Here is a 25,250-nt window from a genome sequence, read left to right on the forward strand (position 1 = left end):
TAATGACTGTATGACTATAAGTATAGCCTGCTTTTAAGAAAAGTCTGATGTCTTCAGGTTTCTAAAGGAATCAAGAGGGCTACGTTTATGGATATATTAAAAATCTGGATTCTATATTTCGAATCTATCAGCAACTACAAATGATTTATTCATTCATTCACACGTGAGTTATATGGAAGTCCACAGACATTTATGAATGCCCACTAAGATCCTATGCCATGTAAGTATAAGGAGTTTGTTCCTTGACATGAAGAATCGATATTTTCCAGTTAATTTTGTCTAATCCGTCCAATCCTATGAAAGTGCGGTTATTTTTGCCTTATCGACTCACAGTCAAATCAAAACGAAGTTCCGTAGGTGAGATTAGGTTCTGAGTAGAGTTAACCAAAAAGTTTCAATCTAAACACAGCAGTCTTATCCCAGTCATGCTTTTAAAAGGGAAGTAGAACTGAGTGCTTTGCTATCCCTCCAAGCCTTTTTCTAGCCTTCTGCCATTTCATGACTAAAGTACTCAGGTTGAATGTAGGTGTCAAAGACGGTTAGAAAATGAAACAGGCTTTATCCGTATCACTTCTGCCTTTCCCTACGACAACTCTCTGTCCCTAAGGGCACCACCACAACCATGTAGTTGGAAAAATACAAAGTTAGTTATCAAAACACACATACCAAGAATTCAACATGTGCTGGCTTGGCTTATAAGTGGGAACATTGTATTTTTAACTGAAAAAAGTTTGATTCTGCGTTTAGGTATCATCCTTCCAGAAAGGCTGTCATTTACACGTATAGTATGAACACCTTTAGAGTTTTGCCAAACTTCCTGGAGATCGTTAAAACCAATTTAAATTCATAATACCCACGTGTTTGTGTGCCACGTATTTACCAGCCTCATAGCTTATATTCATACTGTAGGTTAATGAGGAGTCAGGGCTTGATATTATGTGAATAATCATGATATTACCATTTGCTGCTTAGTGGTTTCATTTTCACTGTACAGGCTAGTTGGAAAATGTGCTTGTCTGTTTTATACCTTGTTCTAGGTGATATCCAGTTAACACAATCTACAAAACCGTAGTCATCCTCAAGTAACAGTATCCTGATCACATTAGAAGATACTACACATTTGCTCTGAAGTCTGAATTCTTGCTTTTCTTTTTCTTTTTTTTTTTTTTGCCATCAACTATTTCCATATATTAAAGAGGGATAGAATATTTCCTGTGGTTTTCAGGTGGTTTCCAAGATTTGTCATTCAGATTTATAACACCCAATGTAAATATTTCAGTGACAGAGTAAAAAGGATACTAATCTACTTAGTCTCAGAGTTCACGTGGGTCCCTTTTGGGATTCAGTGTCTCAGTTCCACAAAAATTGCAAGCAAAGTGCATTAATGATGCAGCTGATAGCCACTCCTGTCATGCATTCTCTGTGAGTTAGCATTAAAATGAAGGGTTGATTTTTCCTTAACTTTTTAGCCCTTTTATCTCCTCACATGGAATTAAACAATACAATAATCACAATAATATTTGTGTTACAAATGTACATAAATAAATATACATAAAAAAAGTATCAGAAGAAGAGTATTATAATGGCAAGAACACCTAAAAGTAAGACCAATGCTTGATTCTTCCACTCAGTAAGATGACTTTGAATATTTAATGATTCTGCTTTATAGTTGTTACTATAAAATAATCTACTTTCACTAGACTGTCTGTTAAGACTGTTTCAGCCCTCCATGTTTTGACTCTAAAATAAATATTACATTTGAAATTTCTATACTCTGTTAGAAATGTTTTAAACCAAAACATATAGGACACAAAATAGATGTTTCTCTAATGCATTCATGTGAAATTAAAGTTTCTTAGCTTATTTTTGCTTTAGGTTGTCAGTTCTAGTCAAAAGACGCCTGGTAAGGCATTGGCCACTAGAAAGGCATCCAGTGTTGAACTTTGTTTTGCTTTAAAAAAAAAATTTATCCCATCCAAGGATGGAAGGAGACATATGCATTCACATAATCCCCCTTACATCCTCCAGAGGGTTTTCATCAGATGAATTTCCCCCAAAGGGCCTCTTAGCTACCAACAGTTTCTCTTTAGGACATATATATTTCTGACTGTGGTCATTTGTTAGAGAATTTTAGCAGATGTTGTTAATCAAATACATTTAAGAGAGCTATTGCTTTTCACTTTCTCCCATGGTGTAACACTCTTATAATAACAGGTTGTCTGGGGGCCCCTTTATGAAAATACCTGATGACAATAATCTTTATTCTTCCAAGTTCAGTCAGCATCTTTTCTGTCTCTGATCTGGTAAGTGCTAACTGCAGGTATCTTTGCACAATATCTCCACTTAAGTCCATTCATTTTCAGCTGGGGAACAGTCCGTTAGGCTGCGCTCTCTTGTGAATTCATGGCTCCTTTTAATTGGCTCTAGGGTGCATAACTTTCCATGACTGCAAAATTTGGGGGCCACATGGAGATCACTAAATGATACGCTGACCATGTAAAAATATGTCTCAATTGCCTAGTTCCACACTGGAATGGTTGAATGAATTTTTTGTTCCAGACATTGATTAGAACACTTAAATGGAACAAAAATTGTTTACCATTCTTGCCACATACTTATTTTTCATGAGACCAGGTCATAAGTAGATGCATTTTGACATGCTGGGGAATTAGCGTAGTCATTTATTCAACAAACATTAATTAATAGTTTGCTTTGTGGCAAATCTATAATAAGAATGATAAAAATGAATGATATCAGCTACAATTTATTGGATGCCCACTACATCCTAGTTTCTAGGCCCTTTTTATATACCAAGAATAACAGCTTAAGAAATGATATCTCTTCTTCCCCTAGTGGAGTTCACATTCTAAGTGAGGAGACAAGCACAAGAGCAAATATTTGTGATCTGTGCTACAAGAGAAATATGAGCAGAGGTGGTTTAGCATTTGGTTGAGCAGCAGAGCATTCGATGTCAGAATGTTGGTTTATGTGGTTGGAATCCTTGCTCAATACTGGCTTCGTAGCTGTGTGACTTTGGACAAGTTCCTTAACCTCTCTCTGTGGTTGAATATCTTCATGTGTAAAATGGACATTATCAGGGCCAGCTGATAGGCGGCCTAGGCCGTGCACTGCACAGCTCCATGCAGCCATATAGGCACCATTCAGTACTCAGTGGTGGGTGCTTCATAAGTTAGTGATGAGGATTAACAGAGGAAATATTTTAAAAGTGCTTAGACAGTGCCTGGCACCTTACAGGTTCAGAGTAAGTAGTGATTATTACTGTAAAATGATGAGTTAGGGGAACTGAAGAAATTGATTCTTCATCAGGGAAAAGTATTCATGGAGATTTTTTAAGACAGAGAAGACATTGATCTAAACTCATGTCATTCTTTTATCAATCCCGCCAGTGTGGGGGCTACTCTTCCTGGAAAACTAAAGCTGCATTGCTAGCAGAGTTCTAGTCCTACATAGTTGGAGCTCCAAATCTGTTTTTAAGCTGAACTAAGTGGTGTCCCAGGTACTTAAGCACCATCAAGGCCCTCAAGGCCCAGAATAGCTATTGTGATCATAAGGAAGCATGCAGATTCACTGTTAGATTTACTGTTATATTACCAAATCTCACATTTGGAAAATCGCTTATCAGTTCAGTGTTGAGGACCAAGAGAAAAAAACCATTATTCATCTGGAAAGGTAAAACCATTAAAAGAGGTAGGAAGACCAGAGTGGCAGTGGGTGGAGGGGAGACAGGCTAAAGATGGTGATATTTGATTTGGAATATGTGGAATTCGAGGTATTAGCAGGTGAAATAGCCAGGTGGAAACATTTGTGGAGCCGTTGAAATATGGATCCCAGCCTCTGGAAAATTTTCATATCCAGGGAGAGCAATTTAAAAGCTACACACACGTCTTTGAGGATGAAATTTGTGGGGGTGGAAAATCTTGTTAAGTAGATAAACTGAAAGAGGTATCCATTAGGAATTGCCTACATTTTGAGGGTATGGGTAGAGAAAAGGTTTTCCTTTCAACTAGTAGGCAAGGGAAAAAGGAATCTTAAGAACGAAGGTAATATATAGTGTCAAATGCTACAGAGAGATACAAGAGGATAAGGACAGAAAGAAAAGTTTGATAACTAGAAGGATGTATGTGACCATTAGAGGGCAAAGTGATGGGTAATTTTAGTCAAGCTTTGAGAATGGAAGATAATTACAGATTGAGCAGGAGATGAGGAAGTGGAGACCAGATTTGTAAAGAACTCTTTCAAGGATTTTGATGTCAGAAAGAAGAAAGTAGTCCTCAGGAGAGAGGTAGATACCAGAATCTCCATTTTTTTCTTTTTAGGTTAGAATAATGAATACACTTATAGGCACAGGTAAATGAGCAAGTAGAGAAGTCTGAAAATGTAAAAGAAAGTGAGGATAAATCACTAATGTACAATAGCTCAATCAAGAATGATTGGTGACCCTTGAATCCAACTAGACTTTGGAACGTAGAGGGCTGGTGTTGGTTCTAGTAGGTTCATGAGTCAACATGTGCCTCTTCTAACTTCTTAAATGGCAGTCTTCAATCACATTTCTCACCATATTAATGATTTCTACAGCTTGAGACTCAAACTGAATAGTTCTTAGTTCTCTTAGGACAAAAGAAGTTATTCATTAGTGTTAATTTTCACCTTTGGAGAAAACGAAGATCATAGCACCCAGTCCCTGCATTTTATTTTTATTGGTGTAGGGCATCTTGATATTCTGTTTCCATTACTCATGTTAAGTACTCTGGTAGACAAAATAAAAAATAACACTAAAGTCACACATCTACCAAAAAAATGTCCTGGAAAATGAATGCCCTTACTAAAATTCTGGTTAAAAAAAAAAAAAAACGGATGCAGAATTAAAATAGATAAGGAGAACCGTGATTATGAGTTGATAGCAAGGCCAATGGAGAGTACAAAGCTGAAAAATTTTGCAGTGAACAGAGAAGAGAAAGATCTACACCTTGACAGTTACCATCTCTTTAGTTTATGGCTTATTTAGCTTTCCGTTTTATAAGTGATCAAAAGTTAAAGTTTGTGGATTACACAATCTTTTGTTTGCCCTTGTTGATGGATTGGTTCCTGCTTTCCTGAGCTTTTAGTGGAAAAAATTATATCATATAAGAAACTATCTCACTTGTTTCTATTCCCTGGCATCATATATGGAAAAATACAGCAGTTAGTTGAATTGTCTGCTAGAAACTAGCCTTTAAAGGAGAATATAAGAGGAAGAAATTTTGCAAGTGTATACTTTAAGGTTGAAGTAAAAGGGGAGGGATGACTGAGTTCACATTCCAATTTTTGAAGGTTATTTGCTAATTCATGAAGGAAGTTACAGTTACTTCTGAAGTGTAGTATACAATTTTTTAGTTCATTCAGATTTGAATTATTATGGTTACAGATTATAGGAAGATGATATGTGACCTTGGCTATATCGTCAAAGCAGAATTTTCTGCCTTATTTGAACCAAGAAGACTCACTTTTTCCTAAATATTTGAGTTGAATATTTCAGGCAAAAGTGCATTTCTAATTTAACATTAATTAACATAGAGTAATTTAAACAGAAGGAGCTTTAAAAACAGAAAAAGTAAAAAAAATCAGGAAACTGGGTGCAAGCTTCAACTCTGCTTTGATTTTGAAAAGCTGGCCTGGCCTGGTCTGTGTGAGTGGACATCAGTATACTTTGTTCTACCTAGGAGATGCATCCTTGAACAGTTGTATTTGAAACCAATTTTCAGATTGAAAAAGAATTTAAGCCCACTCCAATGGCCTGAGTTAAACGAATTCTGCTGTGACTCCTCTTCCACAGCAAAGATTGCCTTCATAATGGTCCCTCCCCATCCCAAATACATGCACAACCATTTTTTTCTTTTAAATTCTGATTTGTTTTGTTGTGGTGGTAGTTTGTTCAGATCAAAAGGCCTTAAACTGGGGATCCACTCTTCTTCACTGCAAAGCTTAATGATATTCCAAAACATCGAAGGCAGATTTTAACATTTTTGGTAACTAGGGTTGCTAAGTCAGTTGATCAACATGGGTAAAAACCGTTGCTCCTTTTCTCCTAACTGGTGCTTCCCACCACCATGTGATTCCAGAACCTAGGGAACCCTGGTGGATACCACTGGGGTCTACCCTAGCCAGCCCTCTGCAGCTCCCTGCTTGCTTCTTTTCCCCCAGGCAGAATAGATCTGGAGCCTGGCAGGAATACACACCCTTGACAGCAACACTAGCATTCTCTGGACAAATGCTCAGCGTCTCATACACCACCTGCTCTCCCCCAACCCTGCCCCGGCGTGTGGGGAGACTGTCCTCTGTTGCCTGACACTTCCCTGTAATCGTTCTCACGTGGCGACTTCTGGGAGCTCTGGATCCTAGCATCTTCTTTTGGTTGTTAAATATTTTTGAATAATGCCCCAGTGATATCCACATCAAATGTTCAGTTTTGGAATTCATTTTAAAACAAAACTCGTAAGTGTGCATGATTTGAAAAGCTGCACATAGTAAGTATAATTAATTTTGATTTTAATGTCATTGTTTCTTAAATAATGTACTCACATTTGGAACTACCATTGCAAACTTTGGTTCCTTCATCTAAGAAGTAAATTGGTGTACTAAGTTCTTACAATGTATGCTAGGTATAGGGGTTCCAGAAGTAAAGATAAAGTACCTACACCACTGGGAGCTCACAGTTGAGAGTGGGAAATGTATGTGCTAAATAAGAGAGGTTTATACCACAGAATGGTATTATGTAGATCAATTAACCAAGTAACATATTAGATTACACCAGAGGGAAAGGACGTGTAGCTACTACTAACCATTATGACCCAATATAATGTTCCAGATTGTGTTGCAAATAGAGCAGTACCCTGGGCATTGTATGGTGATCTGTAAGTAAGGAAATAGCTTGGTGTGCCATGCTGAATCCTCCGTCACAAGGAGGGTTCAAGCCCAGGCCCGCTTGACCATCTGTCTGGAATATTGCTGATGTACTCAGATCCCTTTCAACTGCAAATTTCCGTAATTCCCTGAAATCATCCCTGACCTCCTAGGAAGAAGATGAAAAATAGAGGATACACAAGTGGAACCAAGCAACCAGAAGAGTAAAAACAGAAGTAAGAAAAATAGAAATGAATCAGGGCATTGTACAGGTCAGGAGAAAGAAAGGATTCAATAGCAGTTTCAAGATTTGTAGGTTTTCACTTGGCAAGGACCAAATTACTGTGAGTTTAGGTGAGAAAATTACTGGCTATTCATTGCCTGCTTTTATTTATTTATTTATTTATTTATTTATTTATTTATTTATTTATATCACCCATTTATTTAAGTTATTCATTCATTTTTAATTAATTAATTAGTTAATTAGTTAAAGCCCCAACTCGGGGCTCAAACTCACTACCTGGAGATCAAGCCCTAGCCAAAATCAAGAATCAGACGCTTAACCGACTGAGACACCCAGGAGCCCCTGTTGCTTGCTTTTAAAGTCTTGTTTAAAAATATTAAATAATTGTAGACTATTGCCCCCTTTGCATGAGAAATAGAAGACCAGTTAAACTGGCATGCGTACTAATTTTTCTGTTTTCTTTTTACTCTACCTACCAACTACGCAGTGTCTTCTTTCCAAAATTAGTTTGAAAGCTCACAACCTATGTCTGAACTGGGTGAAATAGCTCAACAGTTCACACCTGGAATGAAAGAATGATTGTGTGGGTCTGTTAATGGCCGTGGAGAGCTCTATCTCTATATGGATCTATTTATAAATATATGTTACACATGACAGGTTCATTTAGTCTTGAACTGATCCCAGGGTAAAACAGCACAAATAATATATTATTTTTGATAAAGCACTCACTTGTGCCATTTTCTCTCTGACCTTTTTTTTTTTTTTTTTTTTTTTTTTGAGATGCAGAAAACCCCCATTATAAAGTGCCTAGTTCCTCCAGGGACACAGACATGCTGTGAGTTACAACACATCCTTGTCTGCACGGAGAGGTACATGAGACAGCTGCTACCCTCTCAGCAGGATGGCTTTAGAGTTCTGCAGTAATTCATGCTGCCAGTTCTAGATCGGCTGAACCGGGAGGTCAGCAAAGATACAGGTGAGCCACAGGTCTGGCACTCCCATAAAAGGAAAACCAAGCTTTCATGAAAAATGTACAAGGGTAATGGAGGATGTCTGATTGACTGAGGACCAAGAGAACTAAATTCAGTACCCTAGTTTTTGTCTAAGCCCCGAGAAGCTTGTCAGTTGTCACCTTTCTTCTCTCCTTGTGTCTTCCCTTACATTTTATACAGTGCTTTGTAGTTTGCAAAGGGACTTTGACATAGAATATTTTCTTGTTCTTCTGTGTGCTGAGTGTAGAAATGAACAAAAGGTCATCATAAGGACAGATGGGAGTTTATGCACTGCACATTGCAAATGACCATCCCAGTGATGGGGAGACCCTCCTGATATTGCCTCTCTCCCTATAATGAAAATATGATCCATAACCAGCTTTGTGATGGATCTTCTCACTCTGTGCACTCTCCTAGGTGACCCCGTATAAGAACCAGGGTTTTACGACCTTCCTCCTGTGCTCTGTGCCCATATATTCAGCTGTGTAATGGCTATGTCTACTTGGATGACACACAGTCATGTCAATTTCAATGTCCTAAACTGAAGTTTCCCCTCCAGATCTGCTCTTTCTCCTATATTCTTTATGTCAGTAAATTATGGTCTTTCATCTCAGCCAGAGATACAGGAGTTCTAGTGGATTCCACCCTCTCAATCACTTCTCAGTTGTTATAATGACCCCCTTCCTATATGGTCTGCTTCTGTCCTCTCTCTCCTAGTCCTCTCTTCCCCTTTATCCCCACTGCCACAATGTTAGTTTTTCCAGATCCCACATTTTCTCACTTTTTTTGCTACAAAAATATCCCAATCAGTTACCCAGGCTCCAGGCTAATCCCTCCAATATGCAGCTGCCAGAAAGATCTTTCTGAAATGTTCTTATGTTTACCATAGGTTCAAATTCATTAGCAAAGCACACAAAGACCTTTGTGATAGAGTGTCACTGAACAAAACTGTTGGCAGCCCTAGAAAGACAAAATGCATTCGATGGTGCTATGCTGTTCCCTCAGCCTGGAACTCCCTTCCGATTTCTGTTTTTAAAACTCCTATTCATCCTTCACTACTCAGTGACTCGTGGATCATCTTATCAGGAAAGGCTTTGTGATCCACCTCCTCCCCACCTCACCAGCCTGAGTTGATTCCTCTTTCACCCCCTATTACTCATTCGGTAATAACGTTTTATCGTAATCCATCATAGCACTTAGCACATTGAACTCGAATGACTGCTGGTCTGGGCTGTCCACACTGTAAGCACCTCCAGGGCAGAGACCTGTTCTGAGGTGCTTAACACAATGACAACAACAGAAGAAGCAGCATTTAGTAAATGTTGAACAGAGTCTGTTTTACTTTTTCCAGAGCACAAAGCATGCATGAAAGCGATTAATTTACTCCACATGGGAAGTTGTTGCCCAGGCTTACCAAAAGGTCAGGTCTATATAAAGTGGTGTTACTTTTATTTCCCCTTTCCTTTAAGACATAAGAAGAAGAAAAGCACAATTTAAAAGTTGAGACTTATCTCTGATATGGAAGGAGATCACAGAATCAAATTCGTATAGCACCTAAGCTCTTCCCTAGGGCTGTGATTCTCAGAAGTGTGGTCCCCAGAACAGCAGTGCCAGCACCACCTGGAAACTCGTTGCACGTGCAAATTTTGGACCCACTCCAGACCTTCTGAATTGGGAACTGAGCGTAGAGTTCAGTACTCTGTTTTAATAAGCCCTCTAGGTGATCCTGATGGTCACTCTAGTGTGGGGACTACTGCCCTGGGAATTAAAAACAAAAAGGAAAATAAAAACAAAAAACCCTGCAGAAGGATATTAGCATTTGTAGAGCACCTACTGTATGCCAGGCCATTTATTTTGTTTACCTAATTAACTTTTTCAGAATACCAGATTAGTACTTCCAAGACTTAATTCTACTAAGATACCTTTTAATCTATTTAAAATTATTTTAGATGCATTAGTCTTGAGTTTGCTACAGTATCTGGCAGGTAAAAATGGCACACTTCTCTCCAATGCTTTCTCCCCACTCCTTTCCAGGAGTGATTCCTCACTTCTTTACACCGATTTGTGTCCCTAAAGTGACACTGAAAATGTATTGCCTGGAATCATACTGCCTTATCTCTCATACTGTGAGTTTTTACAAAGCATAGGCCCTGTTTTGCGTGTGGAGGCCTGCACCCTGCTTTAGATAGTACTTTCCACGTGTGAGCGAAATACTTGATAAATATCAGTTGGATGAATGAATCAATCTTACAACATTTATCACAGTACTATCCAGATTTAGGTGTGTACTACACAGGGCAGGGATTAAAAGCTTGCTTTTTTTTTTTTTTTTTTGCCTGGAAAGCCATGTCATCTGCTTATATGGAAAAGAAGGGAGGAAGTAATTGTGGAAATGGGGAGCAAACCATATTCTTTTTTCTCCTCTTCTACATGCTAGTAGCCATTTCTCAAGTCACTTCAGCCTAATTGGTGTTTTAAAAACATGGACATTTAAGTGCGTGGGGTAATTTAACTACATGGAGCCCAGAAGCTAGCTTTTACCTTCTGTTTCCAGTATGGAATCTTGTTTGGTTGGAACTGTGAACATCAGTCCAGGTTGGCATGACCCTAACAGCTTTGGAGGTGCTCTGTTCAAGGACAGACAGGGACATTTCACTCCTTAAACGTGGCCCCCTGTCACATTGCTGTTTTGGAATTCAGGATTAAGCTAAAAAAAAAAAAAAAAAAAGTTGGGCACCTACAGAGGAAGACGTTGTTCTTGCTGTCATCTCCCTGGAGGCAAAGAGAGTATCCTTTGGGGTTAAGAAATGGCATTGTGACTGTTCGGTTATCAGTGATGGAGCGAGAATATGCATAGTCTCCCATTAAGTACAATGAATTGGTTTGAGGGAGAAAAAAAAAACAACAAATTATCTCTTACACTATATTTATCCCCCAGTTACTGCCTTCTCTCGAAATGGAGAATGGATCAAGAAATTGGTGTCTGCTTTGCTACTATTTCACATTTCTTTTTCTGAAGATTCTGTACCTATTTCCGTCACATGATATATCAGAGCATCTCAGACTGCGATTTGCCTGCTATCCTCCTGGCTCGAACAGTATGAATTCTTAACGTGTTCACCATGTTAGACGTTTTCTAGTCATTGTGAAATACTCTTTCTGAAGGAGTGTACATTTCTAGAGGTCTGTATGGGTTAAAAAGTTTAGGTCTCACCCATAGTGAGGAACTAATGATATGGAGATATTGCCAATTATAATCCCACTAGGTAGTTAAAGCAGACATAAGCTAGATGAGTGAAAACTGAAAAGAGTCTTTATTTTCACTGGTCTGTAGCATAAGGAAAGATTTTTGTGTAAGTGCCACTATTTATATAGCAGAAATGTTTAAAATAGTGAAAATTAACAGGTCAGGCAACACTGCACTCCCAGTGTCCCATGTGAAAATTGCCCTTACAACGAACGAATACTGAACCTCCCATGAAGGCATTGCTTTTGTGGTCCAAATATCTACAACAAGAAAAAATAATTCCTTCATTTCCGAATAAAGAGGAAAATGTAAAAGTTAGAATGTGTTTAAGAAATCGTTCATCAATTATGTTTTTAGCCATTATTTTAAAGGGATTTGGGATGTAAAAGTTATTTTCTGCAGCACTGTTTGTAAGATTTAAAAAGAGGGAAGTAGCCTCAGTGCCCACCCGCGGGGAATTGACTATTATCTCAATGCATCCATACATCGAAAAGTATGCAGTCATTATAAATTAGGACACAGTCCATAAACATGAACATGGAATTAACTCAACAAGACATTAAATGAAAAAATAGGTTTCAGAATATCATGTGTAATATGAACCCATTTATGTGAAATTATGCATGTCTAATATATATGTGCTTAGGTAAAATGAGATTAATGACAGTTCAAAATATTTATAGTAATCTCTAGGTGGTTGGATGCAGGTGATATTTACTCTTTTTTTGGTATTATTTGGATATTTACAAGAAGAATGTATCTTTCTAACAAATTGAAAATAGAAAAATGTGAAAAAGAACAGCCTTATGAGCTATAGGTCTTTTGCAGCTTCTGTTCCAAATTACGTTTTAATTTTTCCCATGGAATTCCACATTTGCTGTCCTTTTCATTAGAAGTATGTTTCATTGATAGGTGACCTGATTTACTATTTCTGACTTTAAAAAAAAGTTCACAATAGAGGGGCACTTGGATGGCTCAGTTGGTTAAGTATCTGCCTTCAACTCAGGTCGTGATCCCAGGGTCCTGGGATTGAGCCCCTGTGGTCAGGATCCCTGCTCAGCGGGGAGTCTGCTTGTCCTTCTTCCTTTCTCTCTGCTCCTCCCCTCTCTCTCAAATAAGTAAATAAAATCTTTAAAAATTCACTATAGAAATATATACATGATTATAAAGAACAAGGAAAAATATAAGAAGTGCACTAACATTTTATGGTTAATAACAGAGAAATAAAAGTCTAACAACAGGAAAACAGTAGTAGAGAGAACTATAAGTAAAGAGATCTGTAGAGGAAAAAGTGAGAAACGCTTAGAAAGAGAACTGAGACTAAATGAAAATACCAAGAAAGATTGCAGCAAAGAAAGGAGACAGGACAATAGAATGATACTGTCTCATAACGAGCATGGATTAATAGTATAAAAATGTAAACATAAGGATTTGACTCCCACAACAGTGCTAAGAATTTAGTAGACTAAAAGTTTTTCATTTTATACATGAGAGGTGAAGGCCTGGCAAAGGCAAGCATCTGGCTTTATGTCACAGATTTAATACAGCGACTTTAGAGCTCCTTGCTTTTTAGGTACCAGGCAGCCCAGGACTTATTTAGACCGCAGTGTAATCTGCAGGAGTATCACCCCAATTTGCAGCTGAGAAAAGAGAGTCTCACAGTCGCAAAGTAGCTTTCCCTAACCCACAGAGCTATTCCATAGAATAACCTGGACTCAAATTTAGATCTTTTACCCCTAAATCCAGTGTTTGTTTTTCTTTTTCTTTTTTAGCACGATGGAGAATAATTTGCAATAGAAGGGAAAAAAATATAAATAAGATAAACAAAGGGGTAGAGATGCAAGCTTCAGAAGAAGTAAAATACTTTCCAAAATTAACAATCGTTTGTGTAAATATATGAAAGTAAATTACTTTCATTTGCATGAAATTGCTGTTTTGGGCTAGCGTAGTTTTTCCCAAGTCAAATATTGATGAAACCCAGTTAATTCTGTCCCTTTTAATCTAAGTCAGACTTTTCTTTTTAACTTTTCAAGAGGTAAATAAACTATTCTTCCAAAACCATTTACAGTCTCTTTGAGAAAGTAAGAAAGGCCATGCAAGAGAGACAAGATTATTACCTTGATTTATAAACAGTACGGCATTCAGATTGTTTTTCATTGCTGTCAAAAGCGGCACCATACTTTCAATGCAACTTGATGCCAGGTTTGATTGTGACTGTCCTCTTGTTTCTATGGTAACAAACTTTCCTGCCATCAGCGCTACAGAGCAACTTTTTGCGTTGAAACAGGCAAGGGAAAAACAATAACCTGCCTCTGTATGCCTGATACACATAGTAAAGGCTGAATAAATGTTTACTGAATGGAAGAGTGAAATAGAAATAGTCTCAGCGATACAATGCTATGCTAATCAGATGTGGTGCTAACATTTGCATATACAAACATCTTCATGGGACAGAACAAATTTCAGCAAAACAGTAAGGTGTAGGGTTGTTTTTCCTTCACTTAGACCCAGATTGCAGCACAAAGAGAGCTAAGTTGAAGGCTTAAATAGCTTAATTGTGTAGCAAGTTAGAAGTTAAAGGGTCAGAGTAATGTTAAATAAATGAAGCTGTTTTGGAGAAAACCTGTAATGCCGCATTCCAGGTCTCCAAAGGCACAGTGCCATTTTTGTGTGTGTTAAATCAGTTTAAGGCCAAATACTGCTGTTTGCTGACTTCCAGACAGCTTCCTTATGTTTTCAGTCTTTGCAAAAGCAGCATAGCCAGGTACATGGTATCTAAATCTGGTGGGCTTCTTCCAAGATTTTGCCGGGAAGGTATTTAAATACATGATTTTTTTTTTTTTTTTTTTTTTTTACTTTCAGTTCATAATCTGACCCGTTTTTTAAAAAAACTTTAGGTTCTGGTGGTTGACCATGCACATTTTTAAAAATGTCTGAGAATTCTGACCCGTGTAAGGTGGATACCTTTCGTGAAATTACGGAAGACTTTTAATATGGAAGAGAAGGGTCGTATCTAGATGTGTAGCTCAAGAGTATTTAGATGGTGGCTCAATCAGCTCATTCAACAAGTATTTATTGAGCTCCTGCTATGTGCCAGGCACTGTAGTAGGCACAGAGTAAACAAAAATCCTTGCTCTCATGAAGCGTACATTCTATTGGGGAAAAAGAAAATAAACAAAAGTAAAATAAGTAGAATGCTAGATGGTGGCAAGTGCTGTAGAATAAAAATAAGGCAAAGACAGGGTCAATTTTAAATAGAAAGGTCAGAGAAGCCTCGCTGAGAAGGTGGCATTTGATCAAGGACCTGATGGTGGTCTGGGAGAGTGCCATGCGGATATCAGGTAGAGGAGAATTCCAGGCAGGTTATGCAAAGGGGAGGGGGTCTGAGACAGGAGCATCCTGCATGTTCGAAGAATAAATGGCAAGGTGGTCAGTATGTCTGTGAGCAGGGGAAAGAGAAATCGGAATTTATGTCAAGTCAGTTATTCAAGGTCTAGGAGAGGAAGTAGGAGGCAGATTGCATAGGACCTTGTAGACCATCATAAGGACTTTTGCTTTTGTTCTGCATGAGATGGGAACTCATTGGAGTGTTAAGCAGAGCAAAGTCAGTGTTAGTCTGACTTTGGTTTTAATGGATCATTCTGGGTCTTGTGTTTTAAAAAGACTGAAGAGAGAAAGGGCAGAAAAAGGAGATAGTATAGGAGATTTTCACATTAATCCAAATAAGAAAGGACGGTGTCTTGGAAAAGACTGGTAGTGGCAGAAGTGGTGCTATTTGTTGGATTCTGGATACCTGGTGGAGACGACTGTACTTTTGATGGGTTGGATATGAGGTGGGAAGGAGGAATTAGCTATGGTGCCAAGTCATGGGGCGCCTCACTGGCTCAGGCCGTGGAGCATGTGACTCTTGATCTCGGGATTGTGGGTTCAAGCCCCACATTGGGTGTAGAGATTACTTAAAAATAAAATCTTAAAAAACGATGCCAACTCCTTTCACTGGAGCAACTAGAAGGATGGGACACTGTTTACCAGGAGACACTATGAAAGATCAAGTTTTAGGGAAAAGATTAGGAGCTCAGTTTTGGACATGTTAAATCTTAGACATCTAAGAAGAGATATCATTTGGATGTATGACTTTGGAGATGTCTGGGTTAGAGATACAAATTTGACAGTTGTCAGTGACTAGAATCCAAGACAATATTTAAAGCTATGAGGCTCAATGAGGGGTCTGTGGACTGAGGTCTGGGACTCCTGACATCCAAAGGTCAAGGAGATAGGGACGAACCCCCAAACGGAGACTAGGAGAGGCAAGTGAAAGAGGAGAACTGATTAGAAGCCAGATGAAGAATACGTTTCAGGCAAACATGAAGAAAAACAAGAGCTTCTTGATGGGTTACATTTATCTACCAGAGTCTGCTAAAGTGAGTAGAAACAGGAGATCGTTAACCTTGGTCCCTTTAGCAGCAGCCATGCTTATGGCATAAGAGAGTCGTTTAGGCTGAACAGAGACCTGAAGCAAATGCATACATGATGATTCATGTGCCTGGATGTCCTAGCAGCCTCACCACATTCACACAATTGTAGACTCTTACGTCGGGAAAGACCTGGAAGGAAACCTAGCGTGAGCTGCAAAATCCCCACCACAAATTCATCCAGTGATTTTTTCTTAATCATCTTCAATAACAGGTGACTTCAAATTTCTGAAAGCAGTTTGTGCATCTTTGAATTCCTCTAATTAGCAGCTCCAATAAAATGGCTGAGTCATTAGCATGGTACACGAATGAAGTGGATTATGATGCCAACATTGTATTGATTCCTAACTTTTTGATGTCTGTTTCTGAATTTTCAGAGATTTAGCCCAATCCAAATACACATTCATTCAAGGCGACCACCATTTGCTTTATTTACATGCTAATCTTCCTCCAAAGTCAAGTTTTTGATTTTTCAAGTGTTTGTTTCTTAGAAGCTGTAAGGGAGAAAATACATTTACTGACTTTTTAAGGTGTATGCTTAATGCTGCTCTGGTAGAAGGGGAAATGGAAAATTAGATAAAGATATCCAGATACCATCATGGCATCAACTTTCATAATAACTACAGAAATCCTAGAGAGCAGGAGTGGTATCCTCCTAGTTTTAGATGTATGTGCCTGTCAGTAAGAGAAAGCCGCCTTCATGTTTCCAGAGTCACTATGAAATCACATTTCAGATGGCTTCAACACGTGCCACAGGTTGAAAGTCTCTTCCTATAGGAAGAAGGGCTGAGTTGTTGCAAACAGTGCATAAAAATAACAAATGGCCTGAATGAGCAAGCACAGTGAGGCCCTGAGAGGTGTAAAAACAAAACAAAACAAAACAAAAAACAACCCCCAAGATTGGGCTTCTCCACCGGTACCTCCTACCATGCTTGAGGGACAGCCCCGTCAGAGGTAGGCACAACTCACAGTCCCAGGTTGGAGTGTGCCTGGCTGAAACCAGCCACTTGCAGGATGAGTCCCTGCAGGGGGGACAGAACAGGTCTTGCTGCCTGCCAATGGTTACCCCTACGCGGAGGCTCTGTTCCTACCTCCGGGCGGCACAGGGCAGTTAATAACACACCTTGAAGACCAAGCGCCAAGGAGCACCACTGCGGTCAGCAGTAGGTAATTACATTTCACCTGTTTAATTAAGTTTCACTTTCTTGTTGCCTTGGAGGAACTGTTAAGAAAGCGGTTTTGGTTTTTTTTTTCTTTTTTTTCTTTTTCTCTGATGCTTTTTTCTCTTCTTCTCCTAGCTGGAAACTGAGCAAGTCCACATTGTGTTGAAATGGATAGGCAGTGTTTGTGTTGGCTGAATTAAGCACATATAATCATATATTTCCTCTCCTTTGTCTCTTTGTGCCACAATCTTAATATGTGGGACAGACATTTCATTTAATGGAGACATAATTTTTTTTATTGTCTTTGGGCTTATTTAAACCAGCTCATTCTCCATTAGAATGCTTTTCTGTGCTTGAGATCAGCTCAACCCTGATGCCATCATTGGAATTCCACCATTCTCTTTAAATACCATGTATTTTCCCTAAAAGTCCAAGTAGCTGATGAATCTATCATATCTGCAAAGAATTCTTCTGCCTGTTTCTCCTCGGTTTTCTGCACATACTAACTGTACATGAGGAATGTGGCCCCTGGGTGGCTCAGTTGGTTAAGCACCTGCCAGGTGGTGGGATCAAGCCCCACGTCAGGCTTTCTGCTCAACGGGGAACCTGCCTCTCCTTTTCTCTCTCCCTCTGCCTCTTTCTCCCTGCTCATGCTTACTCATGCTCTCTCAAATAAATAAAATCTTTAAGAAAAAAAGGAGAGAAAAGAAAGAAATGTTACACCTTTCCTCAGAAGGCTGCATGGCCATTCATTCATTCTCTTAAAAATTACTTGTGGACCAGCTATGTGAAATAATATGTGATATGCTGAATGGGAGATTTACTTTTCGAGAAGATTATAGTGTAATAAACCTCAAATATTTCTGAATTTATATGCCTTGAAGATTGCATCACAGAGGGGCCTCACTCTTACCTTCACAAGTGTGGTGCTCACTGAGGCATGTCTGTTGGAACACCCCTAACCAAAGAAGAGTGTAAGCCTAGTGTCACCCAGGAAATGTAGAAAAAGTGCAACCTGCCACTGAACACCCACGTTTAATATCTCAATCAGTATTTGGCTTCTATCCTTGAGGTCAAGTCAGCATTTGAACCTTTTACACTATTTTGAGATATAATTAATTAGAAAGAGATGTGGTCCATTTCACTTTGTCAGGGAAGCTCAGAATGACACCAGTCTTTGTTCTTTAGAGACTGTCATCTTCTTAAAGCCCAGCTGCATACAGACCGAGGAGGGACACAGTCTTTCCTGCTGAGCTGTCTGGTCCTTTTCTCTTGAACGGGGGCTTCCACTGCGCAGACTTCAGTAGTGGGCAGCTACCTCCAAAGCCCTATCTAGTCATTCCCTTGAAAGACTACACCACTTGCAGGAGTGATTCGTGGGGAAAAGGTATTGTTTTTCCATCACACTTTCTGCCCCTCTACTAACTCTCCCCTCCTCTTCCCAGCACCGAGGCCAAGAAAGGGCTCCCGCTTTTTTCTCTGTTGGCATGGACTGAAATGCTTTGCACGGAAATGCTTTCTAACGCATAATGCGCAGACCCTCCTTTATTAGCTTTTAAGATATAACTTGAAACTTCAGGAAGGTAGAGTAGATGAGGAGAGATTCCAAGACAGAGAAAATAAAGCTGAGGGAAATTAAAACGGCTTGCCCAGTGTGACTAAGTGGGTCAGGAATAGAACCTGGCTCTTAATAGAACACATTTTTGTGTGGGTGGCACAAAAGAACGGGACATGTTAACAATCAGAAAGAACTCAAGTTCAGCCATCAAGCATATTTGTACACACTGTTGCATATTGTGTTCGAATGACTTATTTTTGCCTCAGTCTGTTCCACTGCACATTCCTGCAGAGGTAAGTATTGGTTGGGAGGTCATTTTTTTTTTACTCCAGCAGCATGCAAGCGTCAGAGTTTCCAGAGAGTGAACTGAGGTAGGGGTAGGAATGATGGACTTTGTGCCCTGTCACCAGTTCTGCAACATCTTGGTTTGTGAGGGGACTGTATTGAGGCTGGCGACCAGGCATGGAACCTGCAGCCAGTTTACCTGGGGATGAACAGTTGCTGAGGCAAATGTGGGCCAATGCAGGCTGACAGCCCGTGCGGGAGATGCTCAGACGTGCTTGGTCATGGCTCGGGGTATAGGGTCTCGTGAGACTCCTTGTATGAGTGATCACTGTAACCAACACTTATTTCAGAGGAATTTCCAGACAGTAATTCAATTTCTCCTCACAAAAGCCCCCAAGAAGGAGGTATTTGTTACATGTATTTTATGAGGGTGTGAACAGGCTCAGGGAGATTGTGGCATGTTCAGAGTTATACAACTGATAAAGAAAGATCACCGGACATATTTTCAGTTCTCTTGACTCCAAATTGGGTGCTCTTTTAATGAGACCAACTACTTTGACTATTCAAAGGCGTCCCGTGGCCATCTCAGGCTCCCTCCACACCTGCAGAGCCCAAGTACAAAGTACAGTCTTTGTGCTGGGGGGGTCAAAGGTCAGGACCGCATTCTGCCTTCCCTTTCCTTCTCAAGCATCTCAGCTCTCCCTTGGGGTGAATGCATGTCAGCATTGCGGGGTCATCTCCCTCTGAGGCCCTCGTCTTTCACAATGGGCGTCGGACTTCCTTTTAAGGTGCTGTGTATGATTCACTAATAGTTTGATTTTTTGCGAGATGCACCAACATTTTTTGATTGAGAAACAGTTTAGAAATGCTGAACATATTATTGTGATGAAATAACAATGACTAAGATTGCTGTTAAATCGTTGGAATTATGGCTTTAACCTTTTTTTTTTTTTGATTCAGTGTGCTAGTTTGATTTGTTTTATTTCACCTTTTAAATGGCTTATTGGCTTTGAAACATTAACAAACCACGTTGTTCTGTCTTATGGATCTGGTTCCTACTTTTAGCAGCCATAGGAAGTACATTTAAAACATACCTGCATTAGACGCGGTATTTTGGAGACCATTTTTACTGACAGGTAGTAAAAGCTGAATAAATTCCAGGGGATTAAAGAAGTAACAGTACAACTATCTGAGGCTGAATTAAGTACTCAAGAAGGAAATTGTTTATGTAGATATTACAATACTGTGTATACTCAACGCGATCAGATACAGAAACTACAGTAGAAATTCCTAAACTTTTTTTTTTTCTTAACTCCTAGGGAAGCAGTTTACTACCAGATAAGAGTGTAATGATTACTATCAAACCTAGCCAAACAGAGATCAATAAGCACATAGATGCAAAATAAACAAATTCTTTGGTTTATCAATGGCTGGCAGGATGGAAAAGAAGCCAGAAAATGCAGGATGGTGATATCCAGGATGGTGATATTCTAATATGGCCCTTGCAACTAGTAGATCTAAAAACTTGTCATTTCTTGGGTGACAGGTGAGACAGAGCATTAAAATAAGGATGAAAAAATGGATTAAGTTTAAAACAATAAAAACAAATGGTGACCAGCAGGGATAAACAAGAGGAAGCAAAATGAGCAGTAATCAAAAGCCTGGGGGATGTGTTTTCACCTTGATTTCTGTGAACTTTATTTATGCGTCAGATCATGCTAATTGAAGGTTAAATCCATCTCTGCGTACACTAAAAGTTACTTTAAATCAGTGCCTTCAGAAAAGTAGACAATTGAATTTGTGACTGAACTCTGTTTTATCTTTAAGACCCTCGATATAACTTTAATAAGCTCAAGTGTCAGTTGGAGTGACACTTACTTTCATATCAGTGGTGCTCAAACTTCAGTGAATGCCCGATGTTCCAGGATGCTTGTGAAAAGTGGGTATTTCTGGGTTCCGTCCCCAGATATTCTGGTTCTGTAGACCTTGGGTGGGACCAGCAAGATGCAAGGACTTCAGATCACCTTTTGAAAACACTGACATAGAGACTAATGAGCCAGGAGGAAGGAGAATGCCATTGGTTTTTATGAATACTGACCCTCTCAAATGTAAATGTTAAAATTTTTGTTCATGGTGAGAGATTGGAAACGTGACATATAACATGTTGGTGACAAAAAGAATTCTAAAATTGCCTGATTAGGCAACTTGGTTGCTGACAATCAGCTTTTTTGAACATAAAGCTGAAGGAGTGACCTAATGCTACTCTTTATTTCACAGATGAGCAAGGTGAGTCTCAGGGGGTTGAAGTCTGTTGTACGATTTCACAGAGCTCTCTAGTCGCGAAGCAAGGTTATTTTGCTCTTCCCATTCATTATGTTGTATTTCTTTTAACATTCTCTGACAATAGTTCAGTATTATAGAGAGGTCCGAGGGTGAGCCAAGTTCCCTGTTAGCTGATACCTTTGCTTTACACAGAAAAATAAGGTTACAGACTTATATAAACATAAATGCAAACAGTTAACAGAAGCAGTTGTATGACTATGACAATATGATATGTCTTGTCCTTCATTTAAATCAATGTCATGAAACAGTGGATGGAGTCATGATGCTAAGTTGTTGCAGGCATAAAATTGGAAATAAATTATGAGGCTCCGGGATATGCTAAATTAGTTTTACCTTCTGAAGGATATTCAGTTTTGCTTGGGTGTTTCAAAACTGCCCTCTCCCCAAAACAGCTTTCTAAGAATAAATAGCTTCTTGTTTGATCTGCCTCCCGTGCCAAATCAACTAGGAATTGGGGGGAGGGGGACTATAAATGACTAACAGTGTTTGAAACAAATAGAGATTTTTTTTTCCCTCACATCACTGTGTTTCTGGAGATAGGTCATTGCTGGTATTAGTTTAGTAATTCAATAATATCATGGCTCAGGGTCAGTATCTCTGTCATTCTCTTGTCCTCATTCTCGTGGTCTCAAACTGCAGGTGTCACATTGGTGGTCAAAGTGGAAGGAAGGGATGGGTGAAGGAGAAGGGGTTGAGAAAAGGTGGTGTGAAAGAGTGTCTGCCACTCTTTTTTCTTTTCTTCTACCACCATCCTTCTGAACTCTTTGTTACTTTACTGCCCTCTCCCCACACACCACACAGAGTGACCACAGGCCCAGGCATTCCCGCAGTCAGAAGCTGCATGTCAGGGAGTCCTCAGCTGACAGGAACATGGCACAGGTGTCCTAGGTTAGAGTGTTCTGTTGTATAATCTTTCCCTGTGGATGTCCAGTGACCCTTCCTCCCTGCTTCTTTAAAAGAATGTTCTGAACATGGCAGACTGATGTTCTTAAAAAAAAAAAAATCCGAAGTCAGGATCTTGAAAGCACATCCTAAGGCTTTTTCTTCAAGTCACCTTTATATTGAACCATAAAAAGATTAAAGACACCTTCTGTCAGACCGAGGCCCTGTCCTTCACATTGAAATTGTTCAGGAAAAGAGGTGCTGACACCTTTACTGAGAGGAGTCAAGGTCTCCCAAGCAGGAAACTGGTTTGATGACAATACACGGACTTGTCAGGTAAGCTGGCAGCTCCCCTTGGCATCAGAGTTTGGCTCTCTCCTTGACTTCTGACTTCTCTGTGTGTGTCGGGGGAATCTTATGAGTCATGGTCAGCCTTTCCAGCCTGATTGAGTTTGAAGGAGCCTCTAGATTGTTGCATAAAATGGATTTTGCAAACAGTTGTCTTGGGCATACCCAAAGGAGAAGGGCAAGTCGGTTCATAAATGGAAATTCTAGACAAACAACTGAAGTTAAAGACACTTCTGCGTGTAAACGCTTCCAGATGGAGACAAGTTTTTCACTTCACTCTCTACAGTTTTCATTTTAAAGGGTTATTGAGATGGAAGCGTTGGAGCAAAGTGCATTAGAATCATTTGCCCCGGCTCCCCTTCCGAGTGAGGCTGACTTACAGTTGCAGGGGAAAACACTGTCTAAAAAATAAATCTTAATTCCCTGTAGTCTATCAACACATGCTTTTCAGAAGAAGAAAAAGGAGAAACATCTGAGGGAAACAGGGCTGAGTTGGTGGAACATCTTGAAGGGGCCTGGTCTCCTCTTAGAAAATTAAAAAGACATGTGGGTAGCCGTTAGGAAGAGTCTGTGGTTGTTAAGTAGAGTAACATAAAGGGGGAACTTCAAGATACAAGTTTAAAACAACACTGCAATTATTTGGACCATAAGGTCATTGGGATTGTTTTCACCCTTTGAAAGTGTTCTGAACAGAGTTACAAATAGTTTAAAAAAAAAAAAATCACTGGGCCAACAGAAAATGCCATTTGGCCCATAAAATATTCTTTGCTCCCACCCAGCAAGCCCTCCTCCCATTTCCTACCAGTCATCCTTCCCTCCTTCTACAGCTTCCTGTACAAAAGGCTAAGATACCAACATCTGCCTGAAGCAAAAACACACGCATTTCAACCAAATAAATAAGTAGGAAGGAACAAAAGTCTGAGTAGACCATGTTGCTGTTATTCCCACTGGCTGACTCCCATTAGGCCTCTCATTATTGTTATGATCTTTTTTAGGCCCTGGGCAAATGGGCCTCAGCTCATGGGTGATTTAGAATCTCCTGATAGTGGCCGGAATGAAGCATATAGAGAATCTTTTAAATTTCAGTTCTAAGCTCAGCAGATTAGACCACTGTATTCTTGGGCTCAGATGTTTGCTCAGTAAATGATGCTGGTCAGTGGTGGTGCCTGGTCCGCGGCCCAGCCATGTGGAGGGGATGACAGTGAACACGACTTCGCTCTTCAGAGGAGGCCTCTGCAAATCAGAGCTAATGGGACCCTAATGAGAATGTTCACCTCCCAGCTTCTCCGTGCCAGGGCCGTGGATAACAACAGGATGTGGGTTTCAAACACGTGCAAGTTTCTTCAAAGCTGCCTCTTTCAGTTTCATTCTTTTTCAAGACACTCAAAAACACAATCCATATATTTGAAACAAAAATTTTTTTCTTGCCATTCGTGTGCTTTTTGTCATGGTTCTATCCCATGTCAGGACTGGATTCCATTCACATGTCTACAGGTAACTGAGTTCGTACCCACATGTGTTTGATTGGTGCAATATGCACGTGAAAACACGGATATTTACGAAGTAGGCGGATTACGATGTGCGCTACTGAAGTTTCACTTTCTGTAAGTGTGAAAATGGATTGTATTTATCAACCATTGAGAGTGTTCCTACGGGCTCGGTACTGCCCTACTCTGCAGTGAGCTGATGGTTTTAAGGAACGGGAACAAAAGATGTTAAAAACCACAAGCTCCGTGTTGTCAAAATTAAAGACACTCGGTTCTAGGTTAATTTTCTGTAAAAAAAAGTTATGAAAATGGAGTTATGAAATTAGGATCAAAGAGACAAATGTGCATACATTTTTAAAAGATTTTTATTTATTTATTTGAGAGAGCCAGCGGGTGCGTGTGCACAAGTGGGGGTGGGGTGGGGGAGGGGCAGAGGGAGAGAAAGAGAGAGACACTCCCCACAGAGCAGGGAGCCAGACATGGGGCTTGATCTCATGACCCTGAGATCATGACCTGAGCTGAAGGCAGATGCTTAACCGACTGAGCCACCCAGGCACCCCAACAAATATGCAGACACTTTTATCAGAGATGAGAAATTAGAGCCTGGAGAAAATGAGAGGAAATCGACTTCCATTCTGTGTATCTCCCATTGTTATTCCAATCCCCGCCCTGTGCTCTACATCCAGACCCATTGTTTTCCTTTCTGTTACTGGCGGTCTTTCCTGTTCCATCTGTCTCTCCTTCCCTTCTTCCCTTGCCTTCCCTTGACTTCTCCTTTTCCTCAGACCTCCCGGATACAGGGTGAAGAGAGAACACAAAGGATGGTCAGGACTGGTGAACAGAGAAATAGCGTGGGGTTTTCTTTTCATCAAAGTTTTGAGTTATCTAACACTTGAAATATGCACATGATAAAAAGGAGGTGCCATTTCAATTCATATTGTCTTGAAAACGCAAAGACTCTTCTAGTGTTTCTCCGTAATGAAGACTTTGTTGGATTGTGGGCTCTGTAATTATACTGGCTGTACAAATACCTTGAAAGAGAAACAATTCCAAGTCATGTATCAAAAATTCAATTTGACGGGTATTTACAAAATGCATAACATGCCTATGCATTTTGTTTATTCATTATAATAACAAGATATAGTGAGTTTGTATTCTGTGCCAGCACGGTACTCTGTTAAAAGTCCAAAATTAAATACAACACAAGATTCCTACCTTCAAGAATTTACAGCAGAATGGAGGAGCAAATATAAAAAGATCAGTTGCAGGGTGACAAGAGAGCATTCTAAAAGCACAAGGAATTTTGGAAAGATGATACAAACCAGCTAT

General features: G+C 39.7%; 1 protein-coding gene and 1 long non-coding RNA gene across 3 annotated transcripts in view; both read left to right on the forward strand.

Annotated features, from left to right (window-relative positions):
- The window catches only part of MAML2 (mastermind like transcriptional coactivator 2), a 331,700-nt gene that overhangs the window by 54,819 nt on the left and 251,631 nt on the right, over positions 1 to 25,250 (forward strand). The gene's annotated exons all lie outside the window — the stretch shown is intronic.
- The window catches only part of LOC148108788 (uncharacterized), a 72,324-nt gene that overhangs the window by 39,039 nt on the left and 8,035 nt on the right, over positions 1 to 25,250 (forward strand). Inside the window, exon 2 of the long non-coding RNA XR_015726960.1 lies at positions 58 to 25,250. This exon is cut by the window's right edge and continues 8,035 nt beyond it. This is a non-coding gene — a long non-coding RNA (uncharacterized LOC148108788). The remainder of the gene's footprint in view (positions 1 to 57) is intronic.

This window comes from Ursus americanus, chromosome 16 (genome assembly GCF_024610735.1).
Source record: "Ursus americanus isolate L20-20 chromosome 16, mUrsAme1.1.p, whole genome shotgun sequence".
NCBI lineage: Eukaryota > Metazoa > Chordata > Mammalia > Carnivora > Ursidae > Ursus > Ursus americanus.